This window comes from Nuphar pumila, chromosome 1, assembly GCF_984573655.1.
Source record: "Nuphar pumila chromosome 1, dmNupPumi1.hap1.1, whole genome shotgun sequence".
In the NCBI taxonomy this organism is placed as follows: Eukaryota; Viridiplantae; Streptophyta; class Magnoliopsida; order Nymphaeales; family Nymphaeaceae; genus Nuphar; species Nuphar pumila.
The window spans coordinates 6,534,759-6,547,828 of NC_143249.1; positions in this window are offsets into that span (position 1 = coordinate 6,534,759).

Sequence of the window (13,070 nt, forward strand, 5' to 3'; positions counted from 1 at the left end):
GGCGAACTTGGAAGATAAAAAGGAGTACTTGTGCAGGTTGGTCCATGCCTTCACTCAAGGGCAGTTTGGTCACTCTCAAAAGCCAACTTTGAGATTTGCATACACACAAATTGCTTTTGCAGTCTATTTAAGCTCACTAGTCTTCCGGGACCATGTGCTAATTTAATACACGATCCCAAAGCCTTGGTCAAACAATGCCATGTGCAAAGCTATGGCCATTGATGTCTCGTTCACATGCGTCCATGATTTGATTAATACAACTAAGTGTCTCCCTCACTTAGAAGTCATTGGTGCCGCTTGTCTCGCACGAGTAGTTAGTGCATGTCACCATGTGTTGGGCAGTTGCAAGTTTGAATCCCAATGGTATGGTTATATAACTGGTAGGAGTCGGATTAACCTCAGTTTTCTGTAAAAAGAAAAAAGTCATTGGTTTTAAAAACCGCAAGTCGTGCACACTCATTGATTTCGAGAGCTTGTTATATTCTTTTAGAATGGTGACAATCGTGACTTGGCCCTACAAAATGAGCGGAGCCCTACTAGGTCATCTAGTTGGCAATAATTAATCTAAGTGATTAAATGAATCACTAAATGGAAGAAGCATATGAAATGACTGTGTTGAAGGAAACATGTATTTAGCTTAGTGGGAATGGGCTTTGGCTATCATACGGGCAGTCGGGGTTCGATTCCTGCAGGCGAAGGTGGTGGCTCCCTGGGCTCGAGCAGTGCACCCAGGTTTACACCCTTACAAGGTGGTTTCTCTGTCCGCATGAAAAAAAAAAAAAAACTCCAATGGGCATGAAGAAACAAATTAGAATGAGATGTAAGCAAACAATATGTGCAAGGTAAAATGTGTGCGCATTTGGCCAAGCAAACATAGACCTAGAGGAAGGTCCTTGGCAATTCAAGTCATGAAGCCCCCCTCTCTCTCTCTCTCACATGCACATATAATGCCAAGCTCAATCAGTGAACCCCACCTTGGGTGAAATGGATCTGGACCCCAAAGGCCTCTCCATTGCTTCACGAAGTTACTTGTGGGACCCACGAGACAAGCGCTAGCACTGAGAGAGCATTGAAGACACCGACAAGGCTGGCTTTTGACGTCTCAAAAAAAAAAAAGAGAGGATATTCATGAGATCCATTTGTCACCATTGCAGAGCAGGATTGTCGTTTACGCAAGCATCAGTTTCTTCCACCTTCTTTCACCCTCATACTGTTAAAGACCCTTGTTATTGTCTTCTGGACTTATGTCTTCTGCACATTTCCATAACCATAGCCACACATTCCCCATGCGCACTCAATGCTAAAGCTAAACAAAAGAAATTCCAAACCAAAATGAAAAAGCACTTTTGATGAGATTACCCACTCTGGCAAAGAAGGCTTCTGCAACAACATGCAAAGAAGCCTTCAACCATGTGCTCTCTCTCTCTCTCTCTCTCTCTCTCTCTCTCTACTTCATGAGCTTTTGCTTTAACCCCTTTTGCAATTTCTATTGAACATTGTCCTGTAGAAAACACTGGGCCAGACGACAAATGTTATCCATGTAAAAAACAGATGGTGCTCACAGCTGACGGTTATCAATAACTCCTTTATCACTCTTCTATAGAACAATGAGAGACCGGAAAAAACTCTGCGTTTTTTTCTTTGTTTTTCCTCTCTATCTCTCCTCCTAATTGGCAAAAGCATGTTCACATTTTGAAGAAAACAAAAAAATGCCAAGCGTACAAGAATGAGTTAGCAAGATGACAAGCTGCTAGGGAAGCCCCACTCAAGAAGGAATACCATGAGAACAAATAAACAAGACATGTGAGCACATATTCCCAGCCATGTCCTAGCCTTTCTCCATCAAGTTGTCAGCAACCCCCACAAAACTTAAGCCCATTTCCCATTCTTCACTCAAGTGCGTGTTTTCAGATGGTATATACCATTCTGCATTTGTTTCAGTAATTAAAGTTAAACTTGCCAATATTCATGTGGATATATAATACTGTGCACTATATGCTCACAAGGGCTCCCCGCATCTGGTAGGAGCAACTTGTTAATGTCACCAACCTAACAGATGTCACGGATTCGAAACCCACGGGGTGCGCATCCGTTACTGCAAAGCAGGAAAGATCATCAAAGGTTTTACCAGTTGAGAAGGCCTGCCAAATAGGGCTGCAAATGGATCGGATATGGTGGGATATCCAATCCTAGTCTGATTGTTATTTTTGGATTTAAATCTCTTTAAGTAAAATCCAAATGTGAATTCGGGTCTGTCCAATTGGATTATTTTTGGATTTGGGTCAGATTGGGATTAATATTTTATTTTAGATATGAAATTGATCCGATTCAAAATCCAACCTGCTTGTATTTTTTACCTGTAAATATCTTGTTTTTCTTCTTTTTTTTTTATATATATAGCATTATCACTTGTATTTTAGATTCGGATTCAACCTTATTTTATCAGATCTAATTCGGATCCAGATTTAGATTCAGATTTATTTTTACATTTTTTATTTGAATTTGGATCTATCAGGATCTGGCCCGAATTTGACCAGTTTGCACCCTACCTGCCAAGATGCAGTCAATAATATTGGGGGGTTTTCCTTTAACTTGCTTTTTTTTTTGATAATCCTAGACAACCCCTCCCCCCTTCTCACCAACCACACATTGGCTGGCCACCCGTTGATTAAACCCTTAGAGGTTCTCCCTAGCTACTTTCTTGAGTGTACACCTAGCCTCGACCTTGTGTGGCAAGGGATACCACCTTGGGTTTTGAACTTGTGACGTCCCGACACAAGTTGTCCAGTGAAGCCCTTGTAGGCAACTTGGCCAAAAAAATTACAATACAGTTAGGGGGTGGAAATCGGGTTGGGGCCGATAATGGGCCCGAATGTCTCAACTGGCTGCTGAAAGCCCCATCAGGTCGGGCTCGGCCCAGCACTATTCGGGTCAGTCCGCGACCCGTCTATTAATTAGCCCGATTGTGACCCGGAGAGAGAGAGAGAGAGAGAGAGAGAGGCAAAACCGTGACAGGGTAAGGGATGGGTGGAGGCTTGAGAGGACGAACAGATGGACTGAGGCAGCACCAAAACGACGTGGGATAGGGTAAGGGGGAAAGATGGGGTTTTGGTTAGGATAGGGTAAGCGTATTTGATTTTCCTTTTTTTCTTTCTTTTAGACCAAAAGGGCCCGACTCAGGCCAGGACTTGTGCTTGAGCCCGACCCAATTAGTTACCAGGTTGGGCCCAGCCCAACATTATTCGGGCTGGACCTTCAATGTTCTACCCGAGCCGTGCCAGGTACCGATTAGCCACCGGCAGCCTAACCAGATGTCCGCCCCTAAATACAGTGCAGTATACGTGCAATGTATTACCCATGTATGGATGTAAGGATAGCCAATCAACCAACGACTCAGCACAACAGAAAATACCTGATTTTCTTGCAGAACAAAAATTAGACCACCATAAATGACATCTATATTTTTTTCTTTGCGGTGTATGTAAATCGAGAGGGCTTAATTTACTAGAAAAACCTATGTTACGCTATTCTTACACACGAAAATAAAAAAAAAGTAGGAAAATACGATAAAAGAACAAGAAAGCAAAGCAGGAAACAAAGAGAAAAACAAGAGATTAAAGAAAAAGAGTAATTGATTTATCTCATTCAACAGTTCATCTACAAAGATCCCTCGTCTATAAATAAATGAGATTTTACATAACTCTAATTAAAGCAAATTACCCAATATGATAAACTTTTAAAAAGAAAAGATTTATCCTAAAAATGTGGATCTAATATAGTAATCCAAACACAAAAACCAAAATAGAAATCTAAAATAAAAATAGATCAAAATAATTCCTTATGGACCCAGGTCTCCTGCTTCGCTTCTGCATCATTCTTCCCATGTTGAAAAAGACTTACCCTCAAGTCTGAATCTCGCTTGTGCTTTTTTCAAATTTGTTTCACCTTATGTGTTATAGGCTCACAATTTGACACTGAATCCTTATATTGCACCACAAATTGAGTAGACCAAGCAGGATATGCTTTCAGATGATGAAAACCGGTCGATGACAGCTTGGTTGCCAGTGACTCCCTCTTATTGTGGTATGTTCGTTGATGCATCGTTGAGGTAACTCCTAATGTTAGGGTTTTCACTGCTTACCGTCATCTCATTAAGCACGATTTCATCAGATAGAACGAGAACAACATACTTGCTGCTTAATGGAGAACCCAAGATCCTTACTATAGCGTTTGGCCAGAGGACTCCAAATTGAGCTTTAAACATCTCTACAAATGATGTGATGTCTTACTTCATCTCGTCGATTTGTTATTTTACATCATGTACATCGATCTTAGCACGATCCATATGTGCTTCAATGATTCCCTTCATTTTCTTTTTGAGTTGCGCAACATCACGAACAATCGATTAGGGTGTTTCTCTGATACCAATTGATGTAAATAGAGAAGGCTCGATTTACAAGAAAAAAACTTATGTTATGCTACTCTTACGCACAAAAATCAAGAAAAGCAAAAAAATACGAGAAAAGAATAAAAAAACAAGAAACAAAGAGAAAAACAAGGGATTAAAGAAAAAAAATAATTGATTTATCTCAGTTCATGTACAAAGATCTCTCATCTATAAATAGATGAGATTTTACCAAATTTTAATTAAAGCAAATTACTCAATATGATAAACTTTTAAAAAGATAAGACTTATCCTAAAAATATGAATTTGATATAGTGATCCAAATACAAAAACCAAAATAGAAATCTAAAATGAAAATGAATTAAAATGAATCCCTATGAACCCAGGTATTCTGATTGCATGAGTGTTTGAATGCACATTGCACGAAAATTGGTTCCAGTCATCCCCTTATGTCATCCCTATTTTCATACCCCTTATTGGGATTTCATTGATGCAAGTTGTTCGGATCAAATCAGTCTCCATAGATGTGATCTACATCATTCATTTAGTGAAGATCGGCATTCAAGTCGTCGAGATCCAACCTGTGTTCAATATTTTTTGGCTATTCAAAAATCAACAGTTGACAAAACACAAAATTTTGTGATTTAAAAATCTTATTTTTCGTCCAATGGTTGACTCTTATTGAATTGACTATGCTGGATCCATCTATGAGGTCAGATTTTATCAAAACAACTTGCATCATAAGATGTAAGAGGGCCATGAAGATGGAGGGTGACATAGGGGATGAGTGAAATTAAACTCCATTGGTGTTTTCACCCCCTTGTCTGGCAGGAGCAATTAGTGCACGTCACCTTGTGTTGGAACGTTGCAAGTTTGAATCCCAATGGTATTAGTTTCTCTGACAAAAAAAAAAACTCCATTAGTGTTTTCCCACATCATAGGGAGTGTTTATCCCTAAAATCAAGGTAGAAAATGTTGGCCCAAGTGACTTTTTTTGGGTGGTGTCATGTGCACCCTTTTATTGTCCTTCCCTTTATATTTCAACCTATAAAAAGATACAGTTTTTTTTCGACAGATATTTTTTTTTATAAAAAGATACAGCTGAAATTACTAAATTTAACAACAGTTCCAAAGGTAGCAGTTGGTGTCATGAGACTGCAAATCAAATGAAATATTACTTTTCCTATCAAGATTTAAGTACTGTCATACACAAGAACATGGTGGAAGTGAGGATAATGAAAGAATGAGAATTACCGAAAACGTAAAAAGTTTTTTCCTGTAATTATAAATCTTTTATGAATAACACCCCAAAACATCCCCTACCATATTTAATTTTCCAAAATCTTCTTAACATTTCAAAATGTTAAGACAAAATGCACTTTTCCGTTATGTGACATAGATGGTTTTGCCATGGTTGGCAAAAAAAGAAGGGAGTCAGTCATAAATGCCTTTCTCGGGGTTTTCTCGGCAAAAGAAATGGTATTATAGTCATAGTCATCAATTAAAAATAATTATTTTATCAGAAAATATCGGTATATTTAAAATTTTAAAATATATAAAAATATAAGAAAAAATGAAAATATAATTAATAAAACTAAAAATATATATAAATATCTGCATCAATAATATGATAATATCACAACAAAAACATGATACTTGCAAAAGAGGTGATATTTTGAAAATATCATGCTGATCTTAGGAATATATTGGTTTTTTAAAATCTTACAATAAAATCATTTTAGGAAACGGTTGATATTTGTGACTATAATCATAGTTATAGACTTATAGATGGTTATACTCGAGATGCGTGCCAGTGCTACAGTAGTTTAAAGAAGAAATTAATGCACATCTCTTCCTGCAGTTATCGTTTGTGTCACTAATTTAAATCAGGAAATACTACTGCAGTTTCAGAGCTTGATAATAGATATTGCTATCTTTCGAGAAAATAAATAAAACAAAAAAAAGTATAGACATGATTTTTTTAAAGAAACACAAACAGAAAATAAATACCCCCCCCCCCCCCCCCCACCCCCCCCCCCCCCCCCCCCCTTTTCATATCTTTCATGTTCATGGTTTCCATTTAGGGTATCAATGGGTCAGGTTTTACCCAGATCCGATCCGTACCAATCCTTATAGGGTCCGGGTACCGTGATAAATAAGAAGACCCAATTAAGACCCGTGTCCAGACCCAAAGGTCCGATTAATACATGGACCCGGGTATAGTTTGTGAAATTTTATACCAGACCCGGGCCCAACCAGAGTTCTGATTAAGACCCACACATTTTTAATGTAAAAATGATAAAAAATATTGTTTTATCGGGTCTGGTTTGACCCAACCATAAAGTAGGATCCAAGATAGCCAGGAAAGTGTTTGAATTGGGTTGAGTTGAGCACAAATCAGAATAGACATGAACCCGATTTCAACTAGGATCCTATATAACAGGTCAGATCCATATTAGATTTATGGTGTCAAGATGTCAATTTGAATCCATATCACTCATTTGACCCCTCACCGGGTCCAACTTAATTAGATGCAATTCTTTCACATTTAAACAAATTTACCTCAAGCGGAATACTGAGAAATAGAATTTCATTTACCTGCTATCTCAGATTCTCTTGTTTGGTAATTATAGTTCCAAATCTCTTGTTTTCCCACCTACTCAAATGGGAACTGTAATTCTCAGAACAGACAGGAATAAGGTATCCGTCGTTTGAGGTAGGGGGTGTCAACGGGTCAGACCCCCGACAGAAATAGGTGCATCTAAAACGGAATGTGACTAAAGGTGTTGGTACCAGTCCACACCTGGGTCCAACTGGACCTATCATAAGAAAAATATACCTGGGTCTGATCAGGATTACATAAACCAGACCCAGCTCATACCCAGTAAAATAGTATTTTCTTGTACTTTTCACGTTGAAAAATTGCAATTCCTAGTCAGAACTCGGGTTAGATCTGGGTCTGGTATGAAATTTCAGAAACCATACCTGGTCTATATATTAATGACTATATATAGGTCTGATCCAAATTCTTAATCCAATCTCATTATTTTATACCAAACCTGGATCCTCCTGAACCTGGTACAGGTATGGATTGGGTCAACCTGACCCATTGACACTAATGAAGGTAAGGAAATAATGAGCTAAAAATCATAGGTGCAAGTTGTATTGCATAGATGTGTTTAACATGGTTTCTTTGCTAAGGATCAAGCCTTGATCGTGCTTTTCTCATGTAAAAATGTGATCTTTTGAGTTATGAAATTTTGACATAATGTGGGTTATTGATGTTTTGGACTCCTTTAAAAAATTAATTACTTGTCATAATCTCATGACTCAAAACAAGTTTCTTATTAAAATTAGAAAATTTTGAAGAAAAAAGTCATTTCTACTAATTCGTTCCTTACCTTCATTAGTGGCCAATATATATATATATATATATATGGGTAGGTGACAAAAGAAATATGCTAAAATGATATATGCTAAATATGTTTTTATGCTCTTTCGTTGTTGTTTTTGCAATTCAGACCCTATAAATGTGTTGGGCATGGTCGATTGACAAGGAATACACACCTGGATCACGTGTTTTTGATGAAAAAAATGATATTTTGAGCCTTGAAAATTTATAATGGTTTTGGAGAACCTTCTAAACCCCACCTCAGAATCGAACACTCAAAGAGCTCATCCCTTTAAAATCAAGTACATAGATCACATATGTACGGTCATAATTTAAAAATAAAATAAAAACAACCTAAAATACCCATGATACTTGCTAAACATGTTTTTATGCTCTTTTTTTATTTTTTTTTACAATTCTGACCCCATAAATGTGTTGGGCATGGTCGATTTACAAGGAATACACACCTAAATCATGTGTTTTTTATGAAAAAAATGATATTTGTAGACTTGAAAATTTACAAAAAATTTGGACGGTTGATTTTTCAAACCTTAAAAACCCACCCCTTATCATAATCGAACACTTAAAGAGCTGATCCCTATAAAATCAAGTACATAGATTGCATATGTACAATCAAAATTTAAAAATAAAATAAAAAAACCTGAAAAACACATTTAGCACCTACCCATTAGAGTAAGTGTTGATAATAAATGAAATATGCTAATTTATATGTGCTAAATGTGATTTTCTGCTCTTTCAATGTTTTTTTTTGCAGTTTCGACCTCATAAATGTGTTGGGCATAGTCGATTTATAGGGAATCCACACCTGGATCATATGTTTTCAATGAAAAAATTGATATTTGGAGCCTTGAAAATTTATAAAGATTTTAGACCGTTTATTTTTTGAACCTTGTAAAAACCCACCCATGTGTCAGAATCGAACACCTAAAGAGCTGATCCCAATAAAATCAAGTACATAGATCACATCTATACAATGAGAAAATTAAAATAAAATGAAAAAAAACTAAAATGCCTATTTAGCATGTATAATTTAACATATTTCATTTAGCACCTGCTCATTACTCTCTCTCTCTCTCTCTCTCTATATATATATATATATATATATATATAGAGAGAGAGAGAGAGAGAGAAATGGCTTGATACGTGCTAAATGGGTTTTTCTGCCCATCAGGTATATTTTTTTGCAGTTTCAACCCCATAAATGTGTTGGGCATGGTTGAGTTACGAGGAGTTCACACCTGGATCATGTGTTTTCAATGAAAAAAATGGTATTTAGAGCCTAAAAAATTTACAAAGATTTTGACTCGTTGACTTTTCGAACTTTATAAAAACTCACCCATGTGTTGGATTCAAACACTTCGTGAGTTGATCCCTATAAATTCAAGTACATAGATCACATTTATACCGTTAGAATTTAAAAATAAAATGAAAAACCTTGAAAAACTCATTTACTCGTATCATTTAGCACCTATCATTTCCCACATACCCATTACTATATATATATATATAGAGAGAGAGAGAGAGAGAGAGAGAGAGAGAGAAATGCGTCTATGAGAAATAAAATATGCTAAATAGGTTTTTCTGTTCTTCTGGTGTTTTTTTCGCAATTCCAACCCCATAAATGTGTTGGTCATAGTCGATTTATGTAGAATCTACACCTAACTCATGTGTTTTCGATGAAATATACGATACATAGAGCCTGAAAAACTTATAAAAAATTTGGACCGTTGATTTTTTGAAAGTTATAAAAACCCACCCATGTGTCAGAATTGAACACTTCAAGAACTGATTCATATAAAATCAAGTACATAAATCACGTTCGTAGGGTCAAAATTTAAAAATAAATCAAAAAAACCTGAAAAACTCATTTAGCACGTTTCATTTGGCATATTTCATTTAGCACCTACCATTACAATATATAGTAATGGGTAAGTGCTAAATGAAATATGCTAAATGAGTTTTCGAAGTTTCTTTTCATTTTATTTTTGAATTTTGGATTTTATAGGGACCAGCTCTTTAAGTGTTTGATTTGGATACATGGGTGGGTTTTTATAAAGCTCAAAAATCAATGGTCCAAAATCTTTGTAAATTTTCAAGGCAATATCATTTTTTCATCAAAAACACATGATCTAGGTGTAGATTCCTCGTAAATCGACCATGCCCAACACATTTATGGGATCGAAACTGCAAAAAAAACATGAAAAGAGCAGAAAAACCTATTTAGCATGTATCATTTAGTATATTTTATTTAATGAGTAATGAAATATGCTAAATGGGGTTTTCAACTCTTTAGATTTTTTTCGCAGTTTCAACCCCATAAATTTGTTGGGCATGGTCGATTTATAAGGAATCCAAACCTTGATCGTGTCTTTTAGATGAAAAAAATGATATTTGGAGCCTTGAAAATTTATGAAGATTTTGGACAGTTGATTTTTTGAACCTTATAAAAACTCACCCATGTGTTTGGAATCTAACACTTAAAGAGCTGATCTATATAAAATCAAGTACATAGATCATCTGTACTGTCAAAATTTAAAAATAAAACAAAAAATGCCTGAAAACCCCATTTAGCACGCATCATTTATTATATTTCACTTAGCACGTACTCATTACTATATATGAGTAATGGGTAGGTGCTAAATGAAATATGCTAAATGGTATGTACTAAATAGTTTTTTCTACAAGGAATCTACAACTAGATCATGTGATGAAAAATGATATTTGGAGTATTGAAAATTAGACCCTTGATTTTTTTTAACCTTATAAAAACCCACCCATGTGTCGGAATGGAACACTTAAAGATTTGATCCCTATAAAATCATGTTAATAGATCACATTTATACTGTCAGAATTAAAATAGAATAATAAAAAAACTTGAAAAACTCACTTAGCATGTATCATTTAGCAGTAAATGATACACCCTATATATATATATATATATATATATATATATATATATATATATATATATATATATATATATATATATATATATATATATATATATATATATATATATATATATATATATATATGGGTAGGGGCTAAATGGGTTTTCTGCTCTTTTGGTATTTTTTTCACAATTTTGACCCCATAAATGTGTTGGGCATGATCGATTAATGAGTTTTTTGGCCCTTTTTCATTTAATTTTTAAATTTTGTCTGTACAAATGTGATCTATATACTTGATTTTATAGGGATCATCTCTTGAAACGTTTGATTCCAACACATAGGTAGGTTTCTATAAAGTTCAAAAAATCAACTGTCTAAAATCTTTATAAATTTTTGAGGCTCCAAACATTATTTTTTTCATCAAAAACACATGATCCAGGTGTGGATTCTTAGTAAATCGACTATGCCCAACACATTTATGGGGCCGGAACCGCATAAAAAGCTAGCAGGTAGTTTAGCACTAAATTGGTTTAGCACAGACCCATTTTCCTATATATATATATATCATACTGACATGCTAGAGGCGTGTCATGGGTCACAAAAGTCAGCCATGTTATGACACGCCGGCATGATCATGACACATACCAAACTAATTTAATATCTTTAACTATTATTTTGTAACTTTTTAATAATATTTGAGTAAAACTATATTTTAATATATTAAAACACAAAAACTTTTGTTTTTATTGATTAAAATATTCAAAAAATGTGTTTCCAGATCTTTTTTTTGAAGAAAAAAATGGAACATAACTCGAGTCACATATCGGATCATACATAACTCTCTCTCTCTGTTGGTGTTTTGAAGAAAATTTGGGACATGCGTCTCTCTCTCTCTCTCTTTTGATAAACCAACTGCTTTGCTCCTCCTTTTCTGGCGGTAGTGATTTATAAGACTCTACTGTCTTGTCGTATTGGCCTCGTAATGCCTCTCAAATCGTATTGAGCTTTTGGATCCCATGCATTGGAATCTGATCAAGCACTAATTCAAAAGCTTAAACTTGTGCAAATGGAGTGAGCATGGACCATGAGAAGAATGTCGCCATCTATTGGAGAACAGCAACAACTTGGCTTTCATCATCGCAAGCCAGTGGCCCTTCTTCTCGATCGATCGATGATAATCTTAAAACAAATGGAGCTCTGGCTTTACTCGTGTCGTGACTAGTGATCGTCATCCATTGAGAAAACATGACCTTTGTTAGTACGTGAACGCAGGGAAGGAAAACCAATCCATCCATCTAGACGCAACGAAGCGTCTGACCAAAAGCCAACAAAAGATGGTACTGACGTGGGCTTTGATTTATCGTTTTGCATGGCTGCAACCTCCAACCTCACATAATGAGAGAGATCAGGTCATGCTGAACATGAGCGTTTTTGCTCATGTCGACATCGTGGCCGTCTGTTTGCATTTTGGATGAATGCCACGTGGTTTAATTTGTTGACTTTTTAGCTTTTTAAAATGCAAATCTGATGGCCGGCAGCTTCCTTTTACGTGGGTGATTCTTGTCCAAGTTTTTTGTTTTTAATTTCTCTTAAGATTCTCATCCGAAACTTTAAATTATTTTTCCAGTGGAGAGGAAAATTTCATTCAAAATTCTCATCCAAGGTTTTCAATTATTGCACAAGGAGGTACCACTGGAAGCAGATCAGGTCATGCTGACCAGCATGACCTGATCTGCTTCTCTCTTATTAGGGACGACCTTGGCTCTGCCACTGTAATGATGACACTGGTGTTGGGTGAGTTCTTAAATCTCTAGAACAAATCATAATCATTATCAAGCCTTCCCCGAACTATATGGGGACGATTTTTGTGAGTCTTATTTTTTTCATTTTGCCAATAGTGAGCTTTGGGTCCTATTAGTGCCAGTCCACCCCTGAACAACAAGACACTGAAAACATCATGATCTTCTTGTTTAGAAGAACAGAACCTGTTTTTTTATCTCACCACCATGTATGTCTTTATCAGAAAAATCCACAAAAGAGTTTATTTCTCCCACTTTTACTAATATATAAGCGTAAAACAAGCAAGCTTGAGCCAAACCCGGGACTCTTGCTAGAGGGATCAGCTGCATGTATCCCTTCTAAGGCGTCCACTCATGCATGTGTGTGAGAAAGAGAGCAGATAATGCCATGTTCGGATGAAATAGCAGATGATGCGATGTGATGTTGTATGTAACCAACCATCGGTTTATTCAATCCCTACTGCACATCTCGCTTGGGAACAGTGCATCCACTTGAAAACTGTGAAAGGGAAACCCCATGCACATCTCCATCGAGATGTGTGGTGAAGACTGAATATAACTAA